Source organism: Hyaena hyaena, unplaced genomic scaffold, assembly GCF_003009895.1.
Source record: "Hyaena hyaena isolate Hyena2069 unplaced genomic scaffold, ASM300989v1 scaffold_76, whole genome shotgun sequence".
NCBI classification, from domain to species: Eukaryota; Metazoa; Chordata; class Mammalia; order Carnivora; family Hyaenidae; genus Hyaena; species Hyaena hyaena.
This window is the reverse complement of record NW_024080709.1, coordinates 1,710,029-1,723,766: the sequence shown is the minus strand read 5'-3', so window position 1 is coordinate 1,723,766 and position 13,738 is coordinate 1,710,029. Positions and strand designations below refer to the sequence as shown.

Sequence of the window (13,738 nt, the reverse complement as noted above, 5' to 3'; positions counted from 1 at the left end):
CCCGTGTCTGTTGCCTCCAGCTTCTCCGCAGGACGGGGGCCATCTTCACACTCTTCAACTAAGAAGAACAAAGAGCTTCTCCCTTTCAGCTTTCGTTATTAAAATCCCAGGGCTCTCTTGGCCTTGGGTTTTGTGCCTTCATTGGAGGGCATCTCTGTTGGAACTTTGTACCACCGTCACATTGGGGCTTCCCAGAAGAAGTAGGGAAAGGTTATGCCGGGCAGAACCAATCATGTACGTCAACTTTGGAAATACAGGCAGGACCCAGAGATTGGGAAGGAAGATCTGAGCCGGAAGGGAGGGTCAAGAATGCTTCCCAGATACGTGGCTTTGGTAACCTGTGAAGGCACCATTGCCATCCAGTCAGGGCTCAGTTCAGTTTTAGACTAGCATAGACTGGTCCATAGGGCTAATCACAACATGTATGTTATGTATTTTTATGGTTATTTAATTGGTTTGGCTTCCTTCACAGTTAGAAGCCCCTGAAGACAGGACTGTGTCTTTTCTTTGCTGTGAATCTCCAGAGCTTACCATAATGTGCTGGGCATGTAGTAGGTATTCAGCAAATTTCTATATGAATGAGTGCATTCAGGTGGACATGGCCAGCAGGCAGCTGGATGGATAGTGTGGGTCTCAGGTGAGGACAGGGAATACAGATTTGGGGGTATCACTGTAGGCTAGTGTGTAGACAAGCCCTGAGAGTTAGCCTTATTGACTGAGGGACTTTATGAAAGTTCAGATACTTTGTAGGCTTGTACTTTTCATGTTTGTGTAATGATAATTGTGCCTTTTTCCCCTTTGCCCTGCCTAGTATTTAATTAACGCCAGCCATTTCTACTGATAACCCTACCAATGATTTTTTTTTTCAAATTCCAAGACAGGGTGGAATTAGATTTGTGATAGATCAGGAAATAAAGGTGATAAAGACAGATTCTATTTCCTTTTAAGAATAACTGACTCATAGGATGAAACCTTGGATGTGATTTCTGATCACTCCTGTAAATTCTCACAAAAGATGTTTATAAAACACTTGGAACAATACAGATTGTACTAAGAAAATGTGCTTTGATCAACTCTAGAGATACAAAGCAGGGAACTTAATAAATCAAGTCCTATTTGTGAATGGAAAAGGACTGGAGATTCACCTTAAAAGTTAGAATTCAGTTCACAGCAAGACTTGAAATTTTATATTCTGGATAGCAGATGTTAACTTAGTTTCATCTTGTAAATAAAAATTAAATGAATTGCAGATTTCAGATCTCGGCATCTTGAAATCTGACTCCTGATTACTATCTCTTAATAACCACTGGAACACTAGGCTAAAAATGGAATTTGACTTTGGTTTTTTACCCTTTAATTTTGAGGTGAATGTGCTTCCAACCCTGTCTTCCTTCTGTATTCTGGAAAACCACACCACTGATAGCTTGAATATGCTGTAATTTTTATTATTTAAATATTGGAAAAACATAGCCCTGTGTATATAAGTAGTAATATTATGTTCACACTTGGGAAAGGAGGTTTGTTTTGTTTTAAGGCATAAATTCAATTGTATTACTTTCGTAGCCTGAACACCCTCTTATCACTGCCATGAGTATATACTATAGTAAGTTGCGTATATTTTTAAGTGTCTTTATTGTGTAGATTCCTCTCCCCCACACCCTCTCAGTAGAGGTAGGAGCGTTTTTACTTATTTAATTTTCCATTAAAGAACTTTGACTAAATTTGCCAGACGACAAATGCACATCAGTGTCTTTTTTTTTTTTTTTAATCTTACTTTGAGAGAGAGAGTGAGCAGGGAAGGGGCAGAGAAAGAAGGAGAGAGAGAATTCCAAGCAGGCTCAGTGCTGTTAGCACAGAGCCCAGTGAGGGGCTTGATCCCATGAACAGTGAAATCATGACCTGAGCTAAAATCAGAGGAGTCAGACGCTCAACTGACTGAGCCACCTAGACGCCCCAGGCCAGTGTCTTTTAAGCAGAGTTGTAATTTAATAGAATATTTCTCTCTTAGAGCTCAAACTGAGTAGCTCATAGCATCGCGGTTTTTAAAAATACTGTAGGATCCATGTATATATAGACATGCATGTATGTATGTTAATGTATATATCTGTAAAATATAACTCAGATGATTTTCTTTTGGCTTATAGATTAATGCTTATTCTTTCACATAAGAGTTTCAACAAATGCCCAGGATGCTAACACCTTGTGTATTCTAAATTTTACTGAAGCTGCTCAAAGATTGGAAAACAGTATGTTTTGGGTTTTAGTGATAACAAGATCAATATTATAGGTTTAATTTCCTGCATACATTATTAACTGCAGCGAAAGTTATTAATTATATGGGGGAAATCTCTCTATTGAGACCCTAGATTCCTGCAAATTGTATCCCTTTTGAAATCAGTTTACAGAGCCGAAATGAAAGAATGTTAATTTCTGGAGACACCCCTTAATCACCTCCTGGAAAAAAATGGTTAAAATGCCTCTGCTATAGTACAGCTTATTCTGTATTCGGAAATGATTTTATTCTTTAAGAGGTAGTTAGCTTCATTCTTTACTAATTGGCTCTTCAGAGGTAGCATCATTCGAAATAGAAAAGCTCACAGCCTAGATGGCCAGCAGGGAGTAAGCAGCTCTTACGGACAGTAGTAAACATGCGGCCCTTAAGAGAGATGGCTGAGTCCCTCATGCACTTGTCTCTGGGCTTGTGGTCACTCCTCTACTGCATTACCTAAAATGAGAAGACCACTTTCCCAGACACAGGATTTCCACACTTTTAATTTGGGATTTTCTGATGACCGATAAATATAATTCAACAAGTAGCGTTCAGTAATGGGGGCGAGGAGAAATCCACATGTCCTCTTTCTACCTAGATTCAGTCTTATTAGGGGACAAATTTGAGTTACGGGAAGTATAAAACAATTGAAATGCACTTTTGAGTAAATGTGTGAGAGTTTGGTGGATACGTTGCCCAGCAGTTCTAAAGAACTACATATACTGCACTGTAAGCAGACTTTTCTAATGTGCTTCAGCTATAGTTTCTGTAGTTTAAGTAGATGAGAAGTTTTGCTTATTATCTTCTCTACTGAATTGTCTTTCTTAATAGACAAAGAGAATGCAGAAGCTATTCAGCCAGCTCTTGCTCTTCTGTTAGTGAAGCCTGAATTTAAGGAAGTTTTACTCTACATCTCAAAGATAGCAAAATTATGTACAGAATTTCTGTAAGGGTGGGAGTTTGTGTTTTGTCGACCTCTTTTGTGAATGTATTACCCATGAACCCCCAGTGTATAAGATAGGTCACCTTCAGAGGGCTGTGGAAGGCGGGACAAGTACCGCACTGGAGCTCCAGGATTACCATTTGAAACCACTACTCCGTGTGGTCATTACGGAAATGTCGAAACCTAGGAGGAATGAAGGATGAAGTACTCATTTATGTATCTTAGTTGTTACAACTTTTATACCATATTACTTGCTTGTATGATAAACAGCGATAGGATTTTAAATCAGAATTGTGTTAAGTATTTAACACCATTTTACACACCATCAGGAGCAATAATCACGCTCTGAGTGGGGCTAGTCCATAATTGTAAAACAGTCTTGTCTTCTTAGGAAAGAGACCTTGCCTCACTTGGCAAGATTCTGGTACCAAGGGTAATGAAAGTCAAAGCATGAAAGACAAATTGGCATGTGCACCTCGTCCATTCACAACATCATTTCTCTTCCTCTTTAGGGCATAAGGCATACAGTCCAGTACAGTTTGCTTAACCTGTAGGAATAAATAAACACCAGGTTTTATTAATAAAATAATAAAATAAATAAACACCAGGAATAAATAAAAACCAGACTCATGGTTAGATGGGTCTACATTCTCAGGCAAGTATGGTCCTACTTGGGGCCTGGCTTGGGAGACTTGCTGCTAAATGGGCAAAGATCTTTGAGCTGTTAGTAATGAGAGTCAGCTCTGCCACACTGAGCAGGTTCTTAAGGTTCTTCACACTGTACGTCGCTCTCAGAGCGTTGCTGTGAGGGTGAGGGAGGGTTAGCATGGCGCTTGGCATGTTACCGGTAGAGGCTAGATGATGGGTCACTTTCCTCCAAAAGGAAATGTAATAATAGGGCAGTGACTGACAGCAGAGATGTCCTGAAAAAACACAGATTTGGTCAGCAGGTGTCATTTCAACATTTTATTGAAAGTGGATATTTAGATATTGGAAGTGAGATTGAAGAGTTCCATAATGGGGACTTTTTGTTAATGACCAGCAGTTGAATGTGACTGCTTTCTGATGCTTCTTACAGATTTACCTAAAATGGAACCATTTTATGTTTAAAAACCTGAAAAACAAAAACCAGAAGGTAAAATGACTGAATACTGGTTTGTTTTTTCATCATTTGTTTTAATGGTTATTGCTTCTCTATGGGAATAAGAACATTTACAAACTATGCTTGCAGAACCTGGTCTGGAATGCTATGATAACAGAGTGTTTAGGAGATTAGCAGTGTTTAATGTGGATATAAATCCGGGCATGATGTGTTTAGAACATGTGACAAGGAATCATTATGTCAGTCAAAATTCACTAAAAGCTTATCATTTAGTAAAATTGTTCCTTTGAGAATAAAAACATGACAGTTTGGAGGCAACCTGAAAATTTTAGGAAAAGAAGAACAGTTTCTAAGGGAATGCAAAGCATAATGTCATTGACAGTTATCCCTAACAAGGGATATTTGTTGATTTTTATGGCCATTGCATGAGTTTATTGGATTCTTTTATAGAAAAAGCCTGAAAGAGAAGTACCACTGCAGGGGGAGAAGAGAGTAAAAGGTTTTCAAATGGATAGCCGTGATAAGCTGCAAAATATCCTGTAAATGCGGCAGGAGATGTGGACCCACTGAGTTTTATTTGTGATGAGTAAATAAGTTTACATCTTCTGTCAGATGTAATTACCATCCTTGGTGCAGTTAGCACAGAATTCTCTAAAATTGACTGTAGAGTATACACTGTGTACAACATGTTTGTTCTCTTTGATATGAGCAGTTAGAGAATTTACTAAAAGGTTTCTAGTTGTTTCGTTTTTTGTTTAAATCACTTTGGACCTGTTTACCTAAGTTTTATTATTACTGAAGAGTAATTGACGTACAGTGTTAGTTTCAGGTATACAGCATATTAATCGAACAATTCAGTGCATTTCTCAGGGCTCACCAGATGAGTGTAGTCCCCATGTGTCATTGTTCAGTATTATTGACCATATTCCCTATGCTGTACTTTTTATCTCTGGGACTTATTTTACTACTGGAAGTTTGTACCTCTTAATCCCTTTCATCTGTTTCGCCCATCCCCCTACCCACCTCCTCTCTGGCAAGCACCAGTTCTCTGTATTTAAGAGTCTGTTTTGTTCGTTTGTTTTTAGATTCCACTAGAAGTGAAATCATATGGTATTTGTCTTTCTCTTTCTCGTTTTTCACATCTCCGTATGCTTCCAAGCTGGCAGGACCTCTTGTAGCTGACAGGCTCCACTCTTCCAGTTGTGTACAAGAGTACTTGGTGCGTATTTGTCCTGAGTTCACTTAGGTTTCAAGAGATACTTTTATTCTGGAATTCTAAACTGTCAATGTACAATTCTCTAATAATCTTATCGCTAGCATTTATCATCTTAACTTTGTGTTAGAAGGATCAGCCTGTTTGCACTGATGTTCTTTACTTGTGTTATTTAAATGTAATGACTAAAAGCTTCCCGATCATTCCCAGAGTAGGTGCAGAATGACTTTGTAATTTGGTATTGACCATTCTGCATGAAATCCAGCACTTTAAAACTATGCCAGACAGAGTATATGTGCAGTGAATGTTTATTTGAATTAATGAATTGCTCTAGGGTGGCTCATGGTCATAATATTTTCAGTATTAAGTGACCAACATTCAGTACTGGTAGTTTAGCTAAACATTCAGGCTTCATTTGAAGCCAGTAAACAGACTGATGTGCAATCCAGGGAGACCAGTTGGTTCACTTTTCCATCCAATAGTAATTTACTTTACAGTGCAGTTTATGTAGAGGAAAGGTCACAGGAAAGCAGTTAAATCAGTTGCTTTACTACAATGAAAGATTTTTAGTATGCCAATGAAAAAAGGACAATTTAAAATGGATGTTATAAAGTTTAGGCAGTTAACCTTTCCCCATCTTTATTGAGGCATGATTGACACATAATAAATGGCGCAGGTTTAAAATGTACAGTGTCATCACTTCTGACCCATGGTTGCATCTTTGAAACCATAACCCCAGTAAGGATAACGGAAATACCCTTAACTACGGAAGTGTCTTTGTGCCCCTGCGGAACCTTACCCTCACCCCCCCTCACCCCCGGCTCCACGCAACCACTGATCTGCTTTTTGTCACCATAGATTAGTTTGCCCATTGTAGCCTTTTCTAGACGTAGATTTTTCATAGTATGTCTTCTTTCACTCAGCATAATTGTGTTGAGATTTGTTTATATGGTTGAGTGTATCAGAAGTTTATGCCTTTTTTTTAATTGCTAAGAGATACAGATATCCTTCAGTTTATATATCTGTTCACTGTCGATGGCCATTTGGGTATTTCCAGTTTCTGGCTGTTACAGATAAAACCTGTGTGAACATTTTATAAACCAGTCTTTGTATGGACATATGCTTTCTTTCCCCTTAGGCAAATACCTAGAAGTGGGATGGCTGGATCATATGGTAGGTATATGTTTAACTTCTTAAGAATTGCCAAATTATTTTTCATATTGTTGTATCCTTTTACATCCCTGCCAGCAGTACATCACAGCTCCAGTCACTCCACATTTCTGTCGCTAGTTAGTGTGGTCAGTCTTTTTAACTGTTGCCATTCTAATAAGCACGTAATGGTTTCTTATTGTGCTTTTCATTTGCCTTCCCCAGAAGACTAATGTGTTGAGCATATTTTCCTGTGCTGCTTTGCCATTTTTCGGTGAAATGTCAAATCTTTTTCTCATTTATTGGATTGTTTGCTTTCTTATTAGTGAGTTTTGAGAGTTCTTTATGTATTCTGGGTATGGATTCTTTTTCAGATATATGATCTGATAATGTTTTCTCTCAGTCTGACTTGTCTTAATTCTCTTAACAGTGTCTCTCAAAGAGCAGTTGTTTTTGATTTTCATGAAATTCAGTTTATCCTTTTGTTCTTTTATGGGTTATGTTTTGGTATCATATTTAAGAAATCTTTACCTGATCCTGGGTCATCAAGATTATCTCCTGTGTTTTCTTGCAGGTATTTTATAGTTTTAGATTTTACGTTTAGAGATCTGATCCATTTTGACTTGATTTTTGCATGTGGTGCGAGGCGTGGCTCCGAGTTCATGCTGTCTGCATGTGGAGGTCTGGTAGGTCCAGCACCGTTTGTTGAGCTGACTGTTCTTTCCTGAAGTACCTTTGCACCTTTGCCAAGATCAGGTATCCATAAATGTAGGTCTCTTTGGGACCCTCTGTTCCACTGATCTATTTGTCTGCCTTTATGCCAGTCCCACACTGTCTTAATTACTACTGCTCTACAATAAGTCTTGAAATTTGGTACTCTTAGCCCTCCAATGTCTTTTCAGCAAGGTTGTTTTGACTATTCAGATTTTTTGCATATGCATTTGAAGTTTAGAATCAGTTTACCAGTTTATACAAAACAGCCTGCTGAGATTTTGTTTGGGATTATATTGAATCTGTATTATCAGTTTGGAGAGAATTGACTTCTTAACGATAACTCAGGTTTCCAACATATGAACATGTTATTTCTGTTTATTTATGTCTTTAATTTTTCTCTGCAACATTTTAAAATATAGGCTTGCATGTCTTTTGTTAAGTTTTATCCCTGAGTATTTCATATTTTTTGGCATTATTATAAGTGGTGGTCTTAAAAATTTCAATATAAAATTGTTCGTTACTAGGATAGAAATACAGTTTTGTTTATAAATTTTCTATCCTGAAACGTTGTTAAACTAACTTATTAGTTCTGGCTTTTTTGTCAAGTCCGTTGGATTTTCCCACATAAATAACAGTGTCTGTCATATTTGAATAAAGACAGTTTTGTTTCATCTTTTGTAATATGGATGCCTGTTATTTCTTTTCCTTATTGCACTCATCAGGACCTCTAGTCTAATATTGGATAGAGGAGGTGAGAGTGGACATCCTTGTCTTAGCAGTCATTCAGTCTTTCACCATGAAGTGGGATGTTAGCAGTAATTTTTTGTGGATTCCTTTATCAGGTTGAGGAAATTATCTTCTGAGTTTGCTAAGAATTTTTTTTTTAAATCAGGAATGGATTTTGGATTTTGGTACATCCTTTCCTGAATTTACTGGGAAGATCATTAGATTTTAATTTATTAGTTTGTTGATGTGATAAATTACATTGAGTATATTTCAAACTGTAAACCAGCCTTGCATTGGGATAAACCCCACTTGGTCATGATGTATTATCCTTTCTGTATATTGTTGAATTTGATTTGCTAAAATTTTGTTTAGTATTTTTACATGTGTGTTCACGAGGGACCTCATAGCTTCTTGTAATGTGTTTGTTTGTCTTGCTTTGGTGCCAAGTTGATGCTGGCCTCATAAAATAACTTGGCAATTATTTCCTCCTCGTCAGTTTTCAGAAAGAATTTGTATAGAACCGGTACTATTTTTTCCTTAATTGTTTGTTAGCATTCACCAGTAAGGCCATCTGGATCCAGACTTTTCTTTGAGGGGAGGTTTTAAAGTACAAATTCAATTTTTTAAAATGTTTTTAAATTTATTTCTGAGAGAGAGAAAGGGAGAGAGAGCAGGGGAGGGTCAGAGAGAGAGAGGGAGATACAGAATCTGAAACAGGCTCCAGGCTCTGAGCTGTCAGCACAGAGCCTGATGTGGGGCTCGAACCCACGAACCGCGAGATCATGACCTGAGCCGAAGTCGGACGCTTAACCGACTGAGCCACCCAGGTGCCCCACAAATTCAATTTTTAAAAAAGATCTGTGGCTATTCAAGGTATTTATTTCTTTTTGAGTGGGTTTTGGTACTTTGTATCTTTCAAAGAATTCATCTGTTTCATCTCCATTGTTGAATTTACTGCCATAAAGTTTTTCATAATAGTTCCTTATTATCCTCTTCATATCTGTTGGTCTATATGGCGATGTCCCCTCTCTCATTCCGAATACTGGTGATGTGTATCTTCTCTCTTTTTTCCTGAGCTCTTCAGCTGAAAGTTTATCAATTTCTTTTGCTCTCTGAAAGAACCGACTTTTGGTTTCCTTTGTTTTTCTTTTTTAAAAAATTTCACTGATTTTCTGCTCTGCTCTTCATTATTTACTTTCTTCTGCTTATTCTCTGTGTGTTTCTAACTTTAATTAGTTTTTCTTTTGTTAAATTTTTCTAAGTTTATACAGTATGGTTCCATTAAGGGGTTCCTTTAAACTTTTTCCTACCCAAGACAGTGAGGATAGTGAGGCTTCGGGGAGTTAAGACAGTCAGCAGTTAGTATGCACAGCCTTGGGTCTGTTATCCTACAGGGTCAGAAATGCTGGGACACAGGCAAGTGAGAGTACAGTGATGTAGCCTGTAAAGAGTGGGTAAGAGGGCCTTTTTGGAGAATTTGATGGCTGAATCCTCTTACTTTGTTGAAGTCTAGGATAAATTTATGACATCAGATCCAAAGTATTAGTTCCTAAAGTTTATTTTGCATTGGTTGCAGACCTCCTTCTTGGTTGCTATATTCTGAAAAGTGAGTTTGAATATTCTAGGAGTAAGTCTGCATACAGCAAATGTTCTCTTGGGTTTAATTGACAAACCTACCTTTTATTTCTTTTGAGACTGTTTGCAGTGGTCATGGTAACGATAGCTATAACAGTGGCAGGTGTTGCTGACAAGATTACTGTTGAATAGGAGGAAAATCTGGGGGCAGAATGGGGGGTTGTTCTAAAGGTTTATATCAATATCTCGCTGCAGACTTAGTCTCAGTAAGGAGTATTTCTCTATTCTCTATTCCTTAGCACATTATAACTTTAAGTAAAATAAAAACTTTAACCAAAATAAAAAAATTTATTAAAAAAGGTTAATTGTATAATTATTTTATATATTGTATACTTCTTTTATAAATGGAGCGAAACCAGCATATTGTAATAATATCTTCTCAGTATCCATATAAGAAGGTTGAATTTCTCTCTAATTTGAATCAAGGTGCTGTGTTTAGGGTTCTGAGAAATACAGAATAATTATTTGCTGGGGCAGCACTGGCATGGCTGGTGGTCAACTGTAGGGAAGAAACAAAGGGGAAAGAAATGGAGGAGTTATTTTCAAATGGCCCTGAGGGCAAAGAGTTATGATGTGTATTATTTTAGTTTCTCTTAAAAGGAGAGGGGGAGGTATTGTGAACCTGAGCATTTAAAAATAATTTATGGTTGAAAGAGTAAGCTGTTCGTTTAACAGTTTGTTTCCCAGAATTAGTATTTGAGAGGAGAAAACAACGATGAGATTAAGTGGGATTAAGTGTCTAGTTTGTAAGGGTGCCCAGACTTTGAGTCAGAAAAACTGGATTCTAATCCTGCCTCCCTCCTTTATACCCTGTAACTGGGAGCTTAGCCTGAAGACACTTTTTCTCTGCTTGTGGTTTAAATGAGAAAGTGTATGAGTTAGCACTTAGTAAATGTTTAAAACTATTTGACTAGGGATCCATTTTCCCTTACTCAAGGACTCAAGGAAATAATTAAGAGTCACGTGGACATAAGAATCTACTTAATTTAGAGGTTTTTTTCCCCAGAGTGATTGCAACCTCATCCATTTCATCTGTTTTTAGGATTATATATTTGTTTCTGATTAAACAAATGCACCTGATTTTCATGCATGTATAACTGCTTTAAAATCTGTTAAAACTTGGTGGCTCAGTGGGTTAAGCGTCAGACTTCCATGCAGTTCGTGATCATGAACCTGCACGTTCGTGAGTTCAAGCCCCACGTCTGGCACTGTGCTGACAGCTCAGAGCCTGGAACCTGTTTGAAATTCTGTCTCCCCCTGCTCTTCCCCTGCTCGGACTGTGTGTGTCTCTCTCTCTCTCTCAAAAATAAATAAACATTAAAAAATTTTTTTTTAAAAAACCTGTTAGCACTTTAGTTCTGTTTGGTCTCAAACATTGTAACAAGGTGTCCGAGAAACAGTATGTGCAAAAACAAATGTTGCTTCTTCTCATTACAAGTTTTAATGTTTATAAAACATTCCCACAGCATGTATGTGTACATTCTCATCATATGTACTCTGGAATGTCCGTTTTCCTCTGTTTGGGGGCTTTAGCTTTCAGGTTAAGGAGGATAGTGAGGTGGAGAATATTGGGTGATAAAAAGTATTGGAGTAGAGAGATCATTTGCATATCCCATCTCTCTGCCTGGAATACCCCCCCCCCCCACCTTCCTATCCTTTCCGTATCTTATTCTTTTAAGATTTAGCTTCCTTTAACAATGCAGGCAACAACAGATGTTGGCGAGGATGTGGAGAAAGGGGATCTCATTTGTGCTGCTGGTGGGAATGCAAACTGGTGCAGCCGCTCTGGAAAACAGTATGGAGGCTCCTCAAAAAATTAAAAATGGAACTATACTATGACCCAGCAGTTGCACTACTAGGTATTTATCCAAGGAATACAGGTGTGCTGTTTCGAGGGGGCATATGCACTCCAGTGTTTATAGAGTAGTACTATCAACAATAGCCAAAGTATGGAAAGAGCCCAAATGTCCATCGATGAATGAATGGGTAAAGAAGAAGCGGTATCTATATGCAATGGAGTATTACTCGGCAGTCAAAAAGAATGAAATGTTGCCATTTGCAACTACGTGGATGGAGCTAGAGGGCTTCTAAGTGAAATTAGTCAGAGAAAGACAAATATATGACTTCACTCATATGAGGACTTTGAGATATAAAACAGATGAACATGAGGGAAGAGAAGCAAAAATAATATAAAAAGAGGGATGGGGACAAAACATAAGAGACTCTTAAATATAGAGAACAAGCAGAGGGTTATAGAGGGGATGTGGGGGGGTGGATGGGCCAAATGGGTAAGGAGCCTCAAGGAATCTACTCTTGAAATCATTGTTGCACTATATGCTAACTAACTTGGATGTGAAAAAAAAAAAAAAAAAAAAAATTAGCTTCTTTGCCAGTCCACCTGCCCAGTTGTGTTAAAGACCCCCTCCTCTTTCCCATAACACCTTGCTTTCATCTAATATTCTTTACCACACTTTGTTGTGACTGTATGGTTTCTTGTCTGTCTTCCTAACAAACCTTAAAGTGAGGGAATGAGTCTTAATCATTTCCGTATCCCAGCACCCAGGTGAACTCTGGATTAAAAAAGTGTTCAGGGAGGGGGGTCTGGGTGGCTTAGTGGGTTAAGCCTCCGACTTCAGCTGAGATCATGATCTCACAGTTCGTGAGTTCAAGCCCTGCATTGGGCTCTGTGCTAACAGCACCAAGCCTGAAGCCTGCTTCAAGTTCTATGTTTCTTTCTGCCCCTTCTCTGCTCACTTGCTCTCTCTCACTCTCTCAAAAATAAATAAGCAAAAAGGTCCTCAGGGAGATTGTGTTGTATAGGAAGCGTTGAGTTTGATGCATCATGTTTAGCGAGTAAGGATATACTGTTTATCTAATAAAGGTATTTCTTCTTCCACATTCCCTTCTCTCATCTCTCTCTTTGAATCTCTCCCTCTTCTGCTTTCTCTCTCTCTTTCCACTTAGGGAACATTTGAGCTAGAAAAATGAGCTGTGGTGTTTCTTGGTGTAATTGACACCCTTTGTGGTATTACCCCATGCTTATTAGGTCCACGGACTTCTGTGGAACTCTGGGATACCTCCATGGAGTCCCATTTTCACTGCTGCAGTCAGAATGGAATCTTACCATAGTGTAGCTACGCTTTTACCTTAGGTACATGGGCCAGTTGGCTACACATAACAGTCTGCTTTTAATGCCTTCACAAAGCCAGTCCAGCAAAGTTGCGGTAAATTAGTGCCGAAATTGGAATTATTGAAACCGAAGGAGTAGCAGTTTTAAAGAGGCAACTGGCCCCTGCTTCCCCTTTCTATACTGTAGGATACTACAGAGAATTAAAGCTGTGCTGAGTCAGTCACGTGGTGCTTAACTTCCCTGTGGGCAAAGTTCTGCCTGGTTCCCCAATGCTGTGGCATAGAGACTATGATGTGCTACTGGAAGAAAAAAATAAGTCACATTAATGATGTAACGTATTAATATATAATCTCCCTGATTAATGGATGACAATTCTTTTTCAAAGGGTGCTTCTGAGCCAGAATGAAAAAACACAAGCACAAATTAAAAGTGAACTCTGACATGGCACAGCACAGAGAATGTTGAGGTATGAGGTCCTGCACCATAGTTTTTAGCCCAAAAGACTGAATGTTACTTATTCAGATGGGAAGGACCTATAAAAGGATAAATTGTTTGAATGTGTGGGCCAAGTTTATTTTCTCATTCTTTTAAACATTTTTTAAAGTTTCTGATAGAGACTTCTGGAAGCCATGTGACCTGGTCTCCTAAGTTACTGCTGAAATTCATGCTCCTCAGATGCCGTTCACAACAGCAGAGATGCTGATGAGTAAACACAATATACGAGGGTCGTGCAGTGGGCTGAGGTCTGTGTATTCTGCACTCAGCAGGTGGATTTCTGTTAGTCTGTTCATGCAGCTGAATCTTGCCTTTCAAGTGTATCAGTGAGTTTCGGGGCTATCAGAAGCCTTCATTATCTA

At 38.4% G+C, this 13,738-nt stretch overlaps 1 protein-coding gene across 11 annotated transcripts in view; it reads left to right on the top strand.

The window, feature by feature from the left end:
- The window catches only part of MRTFB (myocardin related transcription factor B), a 213,897-nt gene that overhangs the window by 38,966 nt on the left and 161,193 nt on the right, over positions 1-13,738 (top strand). The window contains exon 1 of one of the 11 annotated variants that reach the window (XM_039233582.1): positions 7,344-7,362. The exons of the other annotated variants lie outside the window; for them this stretch is intronic. The gene's annotated coding sequence lies outside the window, so the exon portion shown is untranslated. Of the gene's footprint in view, positions 1-7,343; positions 7,363-13,738 lie in introns of those variants that run through there. 11 annotated transcript variants of the gene reach the window in all.